Genomic DNA, 12986 nt, shown 5'->3' with positions numbered 1-12986 from the left:
TTACAAAGTTATCTTTTGATCGTGAACTTTGCTGTCCAGTGTCTGAAAAATTAAACCCGGAAAACTCTATGAGTTAAGCCTAAAGAAATATGCGCCACCAGTGGCGAGCAATGCTAATGTTTAACTAACTGGAATAGCTGTTTGCTTAGTGGAGAATGTTCGCTATCTGACAGAAGGGACAGCTCTCTTATTAGTAATCAAATAGGGCTGGCCAGTTGTGGCCGTCACTCAATTGAGAACAAGTTCAACACTTTATGGAACTCCAGCTACAAAAATCAATATAATTATATTTGTCTGTAGTGTTGTGGCTATGGAAATCACACAGCCTCGGATTGTCGTCTTGTAACTGAATTTATTTTATTTTATTTTTGATTGGCTGAAAGTGTTTGAGCAGCTCTTGGAATCTTGTCTGAGTGGGAGATGCTTGAAGAGGCAGTGCCTGTTTGCTCGGGATCCAGGACTGCCAAGTGTTTCATCTTTCGAGCTGTCTTTGATTTGTGATGTTGGTACATTCTGAAAAGATGACTTGCTTTCAGATTGTGCGGTTTTCAGCATGGCACGATAGTGGGGTACTCAGGCTGATCCAACTAATGTTTTGGAGGCTGTGTTTCCCCTTCAGAATCATTTTGGGTTTGTGTGACAGTCCGTCATTTATCGACTGTTGATAGCCAGCAACTTTTAATACTCGGTTGCAATCACACAATGGCAAATAGCTTCCCTTGATATGCAGAAACGTACACTGTAATTCATGTCTGAATGCTCTCTTATATTTGGTTAATTAAAGTGTTTGCTAAAATTACTGATACCTTTCTCATCTAAGTAAGAGAAGTGTGTGATCGTTTGATATTCTAGAGGCATGAGAGGAGGGGAAAAATGTAAAAACATTTGGTTAATGGGTTTACCAAGTTTATTTGAATACGGAGGATTGCAGCTCCTTTCACGCCTGGCATAAATGCTTTGGAGGTCTTAATTATTGATGAAAAATCTGCTCTGCTTCTCAATTCAAAGATATGACAATTTTATAGGAATTTTAATCACCTTCCACGTTAAGAATTTTAAGGTAAGGACAGTTTTCTACGCAGGACAAATAGAAGGTACATTTTTAGCATTCTTAAGAGAGTTGTCACTTATAATGGATAAATACTATTTGCGTTTTGCTGCTTGATGTAAATCCTCGCGACATGGTTGCTGTATTGGCCCAATCTCCAGTTGTAGGCGAATTTCAAGAGGAAAAATGAAGACTCTCCTGTTCACTAGGGCAAGTTGTGTTAATCAGAGAAAGAAAAACACCTACAGGAGGGGAATATCTTTAGAGAGAGGCAGTCTTTCGCGAACTGAGATGTGTTTCAATTTCGTAATGATAGTCATTTCTGTGGGGTGTGTGTTGCCTCCTAAAATTAGTTGCTTATGTTGAATTTCTAGCCTGCGTTCCCTCTTGAGTATTGCAGGATAAAATATCCCATCAGGTTGGTGAGTCCGTCTACAGGTCCCCATCAGCAATGTCATCACTTGGTTAGTCGGCTTAAAAAAGAATTATATACAATGTGCTTCGCCAGCTCCTTGTGGCCTTTGGATACATTTAGCAGGTTCTGACCAGATAAGGCATATTTGTCCTGAGGATATAAACCAATAATTCCAACCTGAATTGAGATCAATGGGCCCACATTTGTTCTAACCCACACCGAGCCTTTTCCGGCATGCCGAGACTGCTTTTCTGTGTTATGAGAACAGAGGAGTAATCTTCCCGCTCTGGCAGGGACATCACATTCTATAGACTCCGATGCCTTAAATCAATTAATTACACAATTTAGTTATCTTTCAGAAGCATTAAATACTCATGAACAGCACAGAAGACCCTTCAGAGTCAAAAAGAGGGGAAAAGCATAACCAAACCCTTTTAATTTACTGCGAGGGTTTCACTTACGTTAACTGTTTTCTTCCTCATAAAACAATGCCAGAGAAACCATTTTTTTATAGCTCCACAAATATAATTACACTGGAGTTTATGTAAGATAATGTAACAACTTATGGGGGTAAAGGAAAGGGGAAACGTAACATTGTAAAGTAAAAAGCGTGGTCCATAAAGAGGAACTACGGGAGAGAGCATCTATGGTGCGTCGCAGGGACCTGTGGAGAGCCAGATGCAAGGAGGGAAAGGGGGTGTGTGTGTGTGTGTGTGTGTGTACACACCCGGGCACACACACCCACATGTATGTGTATCTGTGTTTGTGTGTACGCATCTGCATATGTATGCATAATTTTTTACGGTTTTCCTGAAAAGGATGGGAGTATCATTGTCCTCATGGAATAATGTTTTCTGGGAAAACACAAAAGCAGATGGTCTTCATTAGGAACACCCATTGTCCACATATCCCGACTATGAACAGATAAATCTCTCATTTCACCCGTACATTCCAAGGGCTGTAAATGATTACAGGATGTCGGTGTAGCTGCTAAACCAGAACCACACTTTGGCTCTCGTCCTCCTCCCGTGCCAGCCTGGTGTGCTCCCTGAGGCCTTCTGGAAGTGCCTGGGAAGGTCCATGCTCTCACCTCCCTTCCTTGCCTGGCCCACGCGGACGGGAGGCGCACGGTCCAACTGTTGCAACCTGCGAGGCGGTAGGAGCCCGGGTGCCGTGACTGTCCAAGCAGGCCAGGTCGCACACCGTGTGCCCGCCCAGTGCCGGGAGCGTGCGCGGCGGGGCGGTTCCAGATGGCACCGTCTCCGGCGTCCTGCTTGCTGGCACCGCTGCGGCAGGCAGTGCCCCCTCCCCAATAAATCTGGCATTGGTCTATAGAGTTTGGGAGACTTATCATTCCAAGTCTGTCCTACTTTCCTGTCTGGAAGCCAGACATCTGTTTATCCCATTTTCTCTCATACAGAGTTTGGAATAGCTCTAGTTTGGGGTGGGGGGAGTTTTGTCATATTTAACAGCTGTTACAAAATTTCAACCCTGTGGGCTCTGAAAATACTTTTCAGCTGACCTCAGATTTTTATACATAATTGACATGGGGTTGTAGAAAAATATTATTTGCTTAACCTTTCATTGTCTGCGATTTCACATTGTCCTTAGTCAGATGTGCTAACTACCAACCATTTTAACTTGCACCCCCCCACCCCGCCCCTCCAAAGCCTCACTTTGATTCATTTGCGCTTTTTAAGTTTACACCTTTAAAGTGATTGCAGAAGGGTAGCTGAAGACCGATTGGAGATTTTCTTTCTTTCTTTCTTTTTTTTCCCCTTTCTTTCTTCTTCTACTTCTTCTTCTTCTTCTTCTTCTTCTTCTTCTTCTTCTTCTTTTTTTTTTTTAGTCAACAGTGTTTCCTTTCACTTCCTGTCACAAAGGTCAAAGAGAGCCGACCTTTGCTGGCAGTCCTCCTCACTGAATTATTCATGGCATTGACTTTTTGTCAGCACACACAGTTGTGCTCTGGGACATTTTATTCATTTACCTCATTTAAAGCGCCTTTCTGCACCTGTTCAAGTATTAATATCATGTAATTTGGGCCTAATGCCGATTTTGCTGAACACTCATTATATTTTTTATTAGCTATATTTCCAAACGATTATGTATGATTATTACCAAGCCTTACAAACAGCACCGGGCTATTCCCCAGCCCCTTACATCTTCTTGTCAGGTTGTTTTCAGAAGCGGGGAGGATAAACATTTGACCAGTCCCACTGTTTTTATTCCTACTCCGTCTCCAAGCAGAGAACTTAAAGCTTCCTCCCTCACGGCTTTGCACGAGCGTGATTAAATCCAGCTCCGAGGGAGCTGTACAAATGCCAGCATTTATAAGGTCAACGCTTTTGTTAAAAATGCTATGTAAATGAGGATCTGCAAAAAGGGACATTAAATAAAATTAAATTCATTGTCTTCTTTAATGTCATTTACATTTTGGCTAAGCCCCGGCCTGTCAAGGAGGATTTTAAAAATAATTTTAATTACACATCATTTAGGGACCCAGGGTTTTCTATTCAGTAGCATTTGGAGAACCTGCAAAATGGATACTGTTTATTAACTTCTTAAACGACAACGTGTCATTTCATCTGCATAACGCGATGAAAACAGTACAGTTTGGTGTTAATTTTTCCTTCTCGGTTCTCTTCAAGATGTGAATATAATTATCAGCGAATAGGCCTGCAGGTCCTGGAGCTCTTCTCTCGGTGCTGGCTGTGCGTCCGAGACATGATTCGGCTCAGGGGCTGTTTTAATGCACTGGGACTTGAGTGAAGGGCAGATACTGGCTAGAATTTGGCAATACGAAGGCACACTTTGGATGAATGGATGTGGCTACAAAGAGTCTGACTCTGCCTGGCACCAGCCCCATCTGGCTTCGCACACTCAGGTGTGAACGGCTGTTTTATGCCCTGGCACGCCGGTGGGGAGAGGCAAAAAGTTCACTGTGCTCATTCAGCCTTTAAAAAAATTTTTTTTTCATAAACTTCTGAAAATAAACAGGAGAGGAAGCACTACATTACTGAGTCACAATGACAGGCTTTCACTTAAATAGGGGGACACCAGAAACAGATCCCACTTGGTATGTTTCCGTCCCTGGGTGCCCCAGGACTCGTGGCTCTCCATCATGCACGCTAAGCCTGCGTGCTCACTGCCACCACGTGCCACGGGGAGGGCAGCTGGCTGCCACCATGGTTCAGGGCCCCCACCAGGCCCAGGGCCTGCGCCTCTGGTTGAGGCCGGGAGCCCTGCAGAGATTTATGGCTGCCTGGCCTGGGTAAGGACTCCCTGGCCAAGCCAGGCAAAGGCTGGGTTTTAAAACAAGCCACACACCCGTAATGACTTCCGCAAGGCTCTCAAACAATTCTGATTCTCCTCCTCCTGTGCAAGGGAGAGGGAGCCCAGGGCGGCAGGCCGGGCATGAAAACGCAGGGGCGGCGGGGAGGGGCTGCAGGCAGGGCTGTCAGAAGCTATACTCCACGAGGTATGTTGACGCAAGCCATCCCGCGCCTCTGCGGCAGCCTTATCAGGTGAAAAGCAAAGATATTGCCAGTGCCTGTAATTGTGTTAGGATGGCTTGGATGAATTGGATTACCTTATGGAAAGCCGTCCAAACTCGGGGTTCTGTTACGCATGCTTACAGGAAGCAAATAATTACTCTCTGGGCACCAGGAGATGATTGGGGCCGGCCAGAGGCCTTCTCGTGCCGCCAAAGAAAGCAGGAGGCGCCGGCCCCGTCAGAGCGTTTAGGAGACAAACCGGAGGACGGTGGTCCTTGCTGCGTGTCGGTGGCTTGCATCTTCGCCGTGCTTTCGGCTGCTTTTCGGCGATGGTGAATAATTGACCGGAATTCAAACCAACAGTGGCATCGGGAGGCACGGTGCAGGAGATAAAAACCCCACGCACTGATGATGGACACTGTCGCCGCAGACAGGAAGTGATTGACAAGTAGGGGTACAGGAAGTGAAAACTCGGGGAGCTTAAGCCTGCGCTTGGCCTGGCTTCTGGGGCTTAGACTCGGAGAAAATGAAAACCATGCACTCCGGTTAGCCGGCCAGAACACAAGCTCCTCTTGTTTGTTTATCTTCGTAGCAAATCTCCCGAGAATGTTTGTGGTCGAAAGTCCGCATAATGAGACATTATGCTGGTATTATTAATGCTTTAAAATAAAAAAATATGTCTCTAATTGAGAGAAATAAGCACAGGCATTTTATGTGTTAAGGGTTTTTTTGTTTTTTGTGTTTTTTTGGGTTGCATTTTATAAGCTTCTTAGTCTTTGAGGGTAACCAGGGTTCATTAAATCGCAGCCGCTTCAGGAGAAACTGTTTTCTAAACTATTTATTCAGAAAACAGTCTGTCCTATCTCTGAGCGTAATAAATGCTATAAATTTGCCACCAGTCGGTGGAGAGCACCGTGGAGCTGGTGCCGGGAAACTCTTACTTTGGTTGGTTTTCGAATCCCTCATTTCCCTTTCCCTTTCAAAACAAAACACATGAAAAATATCCCTCTAATTCCTTCGCTGGAAGTTTCTCCGCTGGAGAACACTCCGCATGCACGGGGGGCAGCGGGGGCCGGGGGGGGGGGGGCAGCCACGGACCCCTCGTGGCATCCGAAGGCAGCAGCGCCGTGCTTCCCCAGTAATTCACTAGGAAATGAGTTTAACATGTGCGGAAAGGAAGGGCTCGAGCTGGTGTTGTTGTAGGACGCAGAGCCCAGGCCCCACTGACGGAAGGAGTCGGCTCCAGCTTGTCTCTGCTGGGTGTGGAGGGAGCCGCTCACACATCTGGGGAGGAGGCCGTGCTTAGCCTAGACAGGCAGCTCCAGCCGCGCCCCTGCCTCCGCCTCCCCCTCCTCCCTCTTCTCTCCCACCTCTCCTGGCCCCCCTCCTCCCTCCCTTCCCCCTCCCTGTCCCCTCCCCTTCCCCTCCCCTTCCCTCCTCCCTCCTCGCCTATATTTTTCCTTTTCCCTGTCTCTCAGCAGAAAGCAGTTGGGAGCAGGGTGCCCTGTTAAAACAAGACGAAACTTGGGCGGTGTTGAAGGCCCTGAAAACATTTGCCCTTCTCATGATGAGATTCCAGAAGGGGCAAGACCAGCCTTGACCTGAGGCCCACCGTCCCAGTAAAGGCTGCACAGCCTCACACCTTGATGTCCGTTTTCACAGAAATGGAAAACCTTTGCAGGAGTGGCCAATCTGGATGTGATGGAGTCCCTGAAAAGGGGTCTGGAGGCCGCCCCTGGTGTGGGGCTGTTGGAGGGTGACCTATGTGCAGCACAGGGGCGTGTCTGGGGCCGGGGCGGTCAGGTCACACCAACTCTGGGCGGGGTTGGCCCGTTAGGGAAGGTGCCCCTTTTATTTCAAATAACACCCAACAAAACCAACTTGACATTGGGGAGCGGTCAGGGAATACTCCTCCCTGACAATCCCCTAAGTCTTCTAAGACCTTCAGTGCCAGGGGTATGGTCTGTAGGTCCCTAAACCCTTTTCTGGCCAATTTCCTCACAGCTGTCCTTCCCCAGTGTCAGGGCTCAGAATCACGCAGCCATCCGGCTCTGTGACACCCCATGGTCGGTGAGGAAGAAAGACCCTGAGGCATAAACTGATGCTGGGGCATGGGTAGTCAGGGAGCGGGGCCACGGATTCCACACCCGCACCAGAGACAACCGCCCCAACTTGGCACATCCTTCCTCTGCATCTGAGACAGATTCCAAGAAGGTCTGAGGCTGCTTTTTAGAAAAATTAATAGATCTTTTTTTTTTTTTTTTTTTTTTTTTTTTAAGTAGGCCCAGTGTGGGGCTTGAACTCACAACCCTGTCAGGAGTTCCATGCTCTATTGACTGAGCCAGCCAGGGGCCCCTAGACTGTATTTTTTAGAGCAGTTCAAGGTTTATAGAAACAGGAGCAGGAAGTACAAAGTTGCCACAGTTCCTTTTGGTAAGGTCTTGTGTGAGTGGGCACATTGTTACAAATTGATGAACCAACACTGATACGTTGTACATAAAGCAAAGTCCGCAGTTTATGTCCTATTATATATCAGTCCACTGTTCGTGCCTCTGTACCCATCGTCCCTGACCAATATTCTTCTCTCTGCTGTCTCCATAGATTTGCCTTTTCCAGAACGGCATATATTTGGAATCCTACAGAACGTAGCCTTCTCAGATTAGTTTCTTTCACTTACAAATCCACATTTAAGAACTTCTGTGTATTTTTGTGGCTTTATAGCCACAGACAATACATTTGGAATTTCTATTTTTTTCCCTTTTTTAAAGGTTTCTGGGTGATATTTTCCCTTTCATTTAATGTCTTTGTGTTTTTGTAATAAACTCCCTTACTTGTGCGCTTATCACTGCACACAGTGACATGCTGTTTGGATTTTTGGATACTGTCTGGGTTTCTCGTGGATTTTAGAAATTTACATGCCCTGCCCATTATTTATTTATTTGTTTATTTATTTATTTATTTTTAAATAAGTACTGTGCGCTAACCGATTGCGCCACTGGAGCTCATTTTTTTTTTTTTAAGCAGTCAGCTCCTTTGCAAAAAAAATGCACACCTTTTACCAAGAATTTGTTTAAGTGGTATGACTCCATTTTGCTTATTATCAGGGTTCCCTCCCCACCCAAGTAATACTTCTTTGGGATATTTAAATAGCATAGGCCATAGAAGGAGAATGATTAAATTATTGGAAGGCAAGTATGCTACACTGTGGCCTAAAAATGGTATGAATTCAGCATTCAGCATAGTTGTTGGCTTTTTTGGTTTAATAAATTAAACTACAAATTTTCCTAATTGCCAAACAAAATGTTAGGCCAGCTTTAGCCATTGCTGACAGTGAAACACAGCATAAAACCTGCTGAGAGTTATATGTGGTATTTAATACGAGACAGAGCAACGAAAGGGTTTTATGGCTAAGTATGAATTCACACCCAGAGCATTTGGTTCACATTAGGAGAGGTTTGTAAATCAGATCAGTGTGCGGGGTGGGGTGGTCCCCAGCAGCCTCTCTCCTGTCTCTCCATCCTGATATTTGGTTATTGGAATCGCTGCCAAAGGGAGCTCCCCCGTCCATTTCCATTTTCTCAATGAAGCGATTCGTCCTCTGACATCAGGAAGATTGGGTCAGGAAATAAGTGGGGGATTGGATTAGACGTGATGCTCATCCCCACCGTCCGTGGTCATCGGCCTGATCTGGCCACCGGACAGCAGCCATCAGTTACCGAGATGCGGGCTGCCCATCGGTCCTTGGCTGGCAGGGACCCCAGGGAAGGTGAGAAGGATCTGGGAAAGTGCTTTCAGGGGAAAAAAATGGCAATAACTATCATTTATTAAATTTGACAAGCAGGTTCTAAATATAACAGCCCTTTTCCCAAAGATCATTACTTTGAACAAATAAATGAGCTACGCAAGTTAATAAACAGCCAGGTTCCCCATCCAGAGGTGTGCCTTTGTGCAGCTCAGAAAGAGACCTGGCCCTCTCCCGCTGCCCTCATGAAGGGCTGATCCTCTCCCGTTTCTGCTGGTCACCAAAGCTTTTGTGTTGGACTTTCTGCTCTCCTCGAGTATCACATGCCCATGACAATCCAAGAAAAAGCTCTGCAATATGGGCTTTCGTACATGATTGTGAATTATGCAAGGTCTATAAGTATATTTAACCTCAAGAAAAAAAAGAGGGACTGTTACAAGTCTTGTGGTCAGTAGCGCATTTGCTGGGCTGGGGGTGTTTGTCATGACAAGTGGCTACTGCTTATGTTCCCCAAGACCCCATTATAATTATCCCCAGCAATTAGAGCATCCAGAACCCCCTTCCAGCCCGAAACACATTTGTTCCCATTTATTAGACTGTGAGCAGTAACTAATTTACATTGTTTCAGAGTTGTGTGTTATGGTAATTTATTGCGTGTGCTGGGGGTCAAACAGAGTTGACCAGTCAACAGGGCAGACCCTCGCAGGGCGAGGATGGAGGGTCTAGTAACCTGAAGGCGGCGAAGCCGGGGGCACGTGATTTGAAACCTGCTACGGTCTTTTTAATCATGTTTTGATTTATTCTCTGTTACATTACTTGCTTTTACTCTTGTTCCCTTTCTGTTTTTTAACAAATCAGAACTGGGAACAGGATTTTTTTTTTTTTTTTTTTGAAGGAAATGGAAGCGATATCTTCTAACGAGTGGAAACTTTTACTAATGCCCTGAATAAAATATTTGTCAGCGGCCTCCACTAAACGTAAAAGCACTCCACAGAGGAAACAATGCCGTAACTGTTCCCTTCTCATCATAGCAGGTTTCGTTATCAAGTCGGGGAAAAAGGCTTGTTTAGGCGAAAATAATGATCATAAATAGAGCTGTATAGTGGGGCTCGGAGGAAGTGGTGACAGTGCCTGCTATCAAGACCAGCAATTGCAAGGAAATATGAGTGTTCTGATCCAGGGAAGCAGTAATTATCTTTTTGTGAAGAATGTACAATGATGTCGGATGATGAATTGATCGCAGATTGGAAGCGTGGTTTAACTGTCATGTACAGAGATAAGAGGGAGCCCCGGGATTGCTCATCGCTTCTGCTAGTTCACAGCCAGCCAGTTTATTAGCACAAATCCCAAATGTTTAGTAAACTCATTAGGTTCCATCTAATGCTAATTTATCATCATAGATGGGACCCTAGCAGTGGAGGCCAGAGGACTGTACCGAATCCACATGATTTACGGAGCTTTCTGATCAATCACGTCCTTTGCACTGGCCATTTTTCTTCAAATGCTTTAAACGGGCCCGAGTGATCCGTAGGATTAGGCCACGGCAATCGGTTAGGGTTCTCCGGAGTTATCTTTCCTGTGACGGTGATCTGAAAGGTTAAGAAATCCTATACAGTCTGACGTGGGCAGAGCTTCGGTTTCGGATGGCTCCAGCATCTCCCTCCCACCTGACTCCCCTTCTCTCCCCCCCTGCCACCCAGCCCTCCCCTCCCCATTCTCCCTTTTCCTTTTACAATCCAGTCACAGAGTCGAATTCAAAGAATTTCCTTGCAAAATCAGTTTACCAAGAAATGCATCATGGTACATAAATGTCAAGTACAGTTTATTCTAAACTTCAGACAGTGTTTTTCTTTTAAAAAATCAAGCTTTAAATGCCCAGTTCTCCTGACATTTTCGTACATATTCTATAGTGTTTTCGAAGAGGGTAATAACCTTTGCTTGATCCTAGGCAACAGCTGCAAAGATAATGAAATTCTTATGATATTTCACCAGGTAAAATGTGAATTGCAGAAGAAAAGCTATTGAATTTTTATGGATCTTAATCGCATAAAATGAGATTCATGGGGCATACGTATAACTATACTCGGCGGACCGGCGGGCTGCACTTGCGGGAAGGACTCGCTGCGCAGTGTGAGGGGCGCTCCAGCTTCCGCTAGGAAAACGCTCCCCCAACGCTGCCTTCAGCTCGCCCTAAGAGTGATAATGAAATATGACAGAAATTTCCTTGTGCTGGATCAGTGGCAAGAGAGGTCCTGCACGGCCGATATTAATTCATCTGACTTATGTTCCAGGTCTTGATTTACCTTATGATTAAAAACTTGTGCAGGTTTGCTCACCAATTGAAATCAGATCTCATCTGCAGCCCAGTGATATTGATCCCTATTTAACATCAAGGCTCAGAATTGATTGGCATTGATTAACAATAAAAATGCTCTCCTCCATGTCCAGCCACCAAGCCAATATTCTGATAGAAGTGCACTGGGGTGTTCTCCACATTGACCAATCCGAAAAGAGAAACGGCCCCGCCCGCACGTAAACAGTATATTTTAACGTTATTGTAACTGGATGCCGGACCGGCCGCGCAAATTGATTTTATTCTTGTTGTATAAGATAAATATCTTTAATAAAATTCTCATTTTATTTAGGATTTTACAGGAATAACTTGATTACTAGAATAGTGATATTTTTTCCTTCTCCCACAGTGTAAAAAATGGATTAAAACATAAAAGCCATAATAACATAACACTAGAGGTGCGATGTTAATCAACTCAGAAATCACGCGCGGGGCGGGATAGTCCGGGGAAATATTTCACCCGTGGAGACACACGCCACATTTTGCATGCCGCTGGTTTTACTGAGCGTTTTACGGTTTCGGCTGGGTCTGCGAGCCCACGACTGTCGTGTGCTGAAGGCCAGCTTCCTTCCATAATGTCGTGGGAGCATATGGTTCCAGAGAGCGCAGACAGAAATACTGCTCCACGGGATCGAACCCAAAAGCCTTAAAGAGACTTGGTTTCTGTTTTGTTGTTACTAGCTAGAGTAGAGGCAGCCTGTCGGAGGAATTCCTGACAATTCTTTTAACTAATGGCAGAGGGAGAAGAAAATGTAGTAGGAAAAGAGACAAGAGAAGTCTTGCCCGCCAAAACTTTCGGTGTGGATGCTAGGGACCTGTCTTGTTCCTGAGCCTGGCTGGTAACGCTGGCGGGCGTTTGTGGCTCATCTTTTGCGTCCAAGCGCGCTGGAGGCCAGGTCCAGCTGAAAGAAATTATCCAATCTCTAACATCCAGAAGTTTACTGTTATATAATGATGGAGAAAACCACAAATCCCAAGGGATGTCAAATTTTAGAGATACTTTTACAATGAAATTATCCAACCAAGCCTCTAAGACAACCTTCTTGTACTTAAGACAAAAACGACAATCTGGGATTAATTTTTTTTTTGTGATAGAGCAAATCCAATTTGCTTCTTTAACTGTTGATTAAGGAATCAGTTCTACAAGGCTGTCCCCTGGAAGTATTTGCTGTTTATTTGTCTGTGGAGAGCCGCTGGATTCCCCTCCGACTAGGAACGTGGGTCAGGCCTCGCTGTAATGAAGGGGCCGCCTGGCGGCGTGGACACCCGGGCTGGCCTTGTTTGTGTGCAAGAAAGACTTGGCTTTCTGAGCAGCTGGGTGGGGGAAGGGTCACACACCGCCACCTCCGTCACGCAGGCGGCGCGGTTGAGAATCGTGGAGTCTGGAATCTGTCCTGTCTGCAGCCTTCCTTTCGGAATCTGGAGGAGAATGTCCATTAGAAAGCACTGAATAAGTAAGTACCTTGCGTTAGACTGTGTCTTGCACTGAAGTCACTGAATTAATGTCGCAGCGCGGTCTGCCCTCCGTGGAGCATGAGGGGAACCGGTTTCAGGACGAAAGCCCGTTACCTGAGGTTTCCGCGCAAACACACGCTACCCTGACCCCCCACCCGTTTAAATTTGTTTGGGAGGAGAGTTGGTTGTAAATATTTAATACAGTGTTTCATAGATTTCATTTAAAAATGACATCTTACTGGAGAAGTGTTCCAGTGCAGTCATTAGCTTTGTCAACACGCAGGCATTGTTTAGAAGAAGTAAATGTTATTTTCACGCACTTCAAAAACCAGTGATGCTGGGACACCTGGGGGGCTCAGTGCGTTAAGCCTCTGCCTCTGGCTCAGGTCATGATCCCGGGGTCCTGGGATCGAGCCCCACATCGGGCTCTCTGCTCAGCGGGGAGTCTGCTTCCCCCTCTCTCTCTCTGCCTCTCT

General features: G+C 45.7%; 1 protein-coding gene across 14 annotated transcripts in view; it reads left to right on the top strand.

Moving 5' to 3' along the window:
- The window catches only part of EBF3 (EBF transcription factor 3), a 119431-nt gene that overhangs the window by 7840 nt on the left and 98605 nt on the right, over nucleotides 1-12986 (top strand). The window lies entirely within an intron of this gene.

The sequence above is a fragment of the Lutra lutra genome, chromosome 14, assembly GCF_902655055.1.
Source record: "Lutra lutra chromosome 14, mLutLut1.2, whole genome shotgun sequence".
Classification (NCBI taxonomy): domain Eukaryota; kingdom Metazoa; phylum Chordata; class Mammalia; order Carnivora; family Mustelidae; genus Lutra; species Lutra lutra.
The sequence above is the reverse complement of the archived record's forward strand: the minus strand, read 5'-3'. Positions and strand labels throughout refer to the sequence as shown.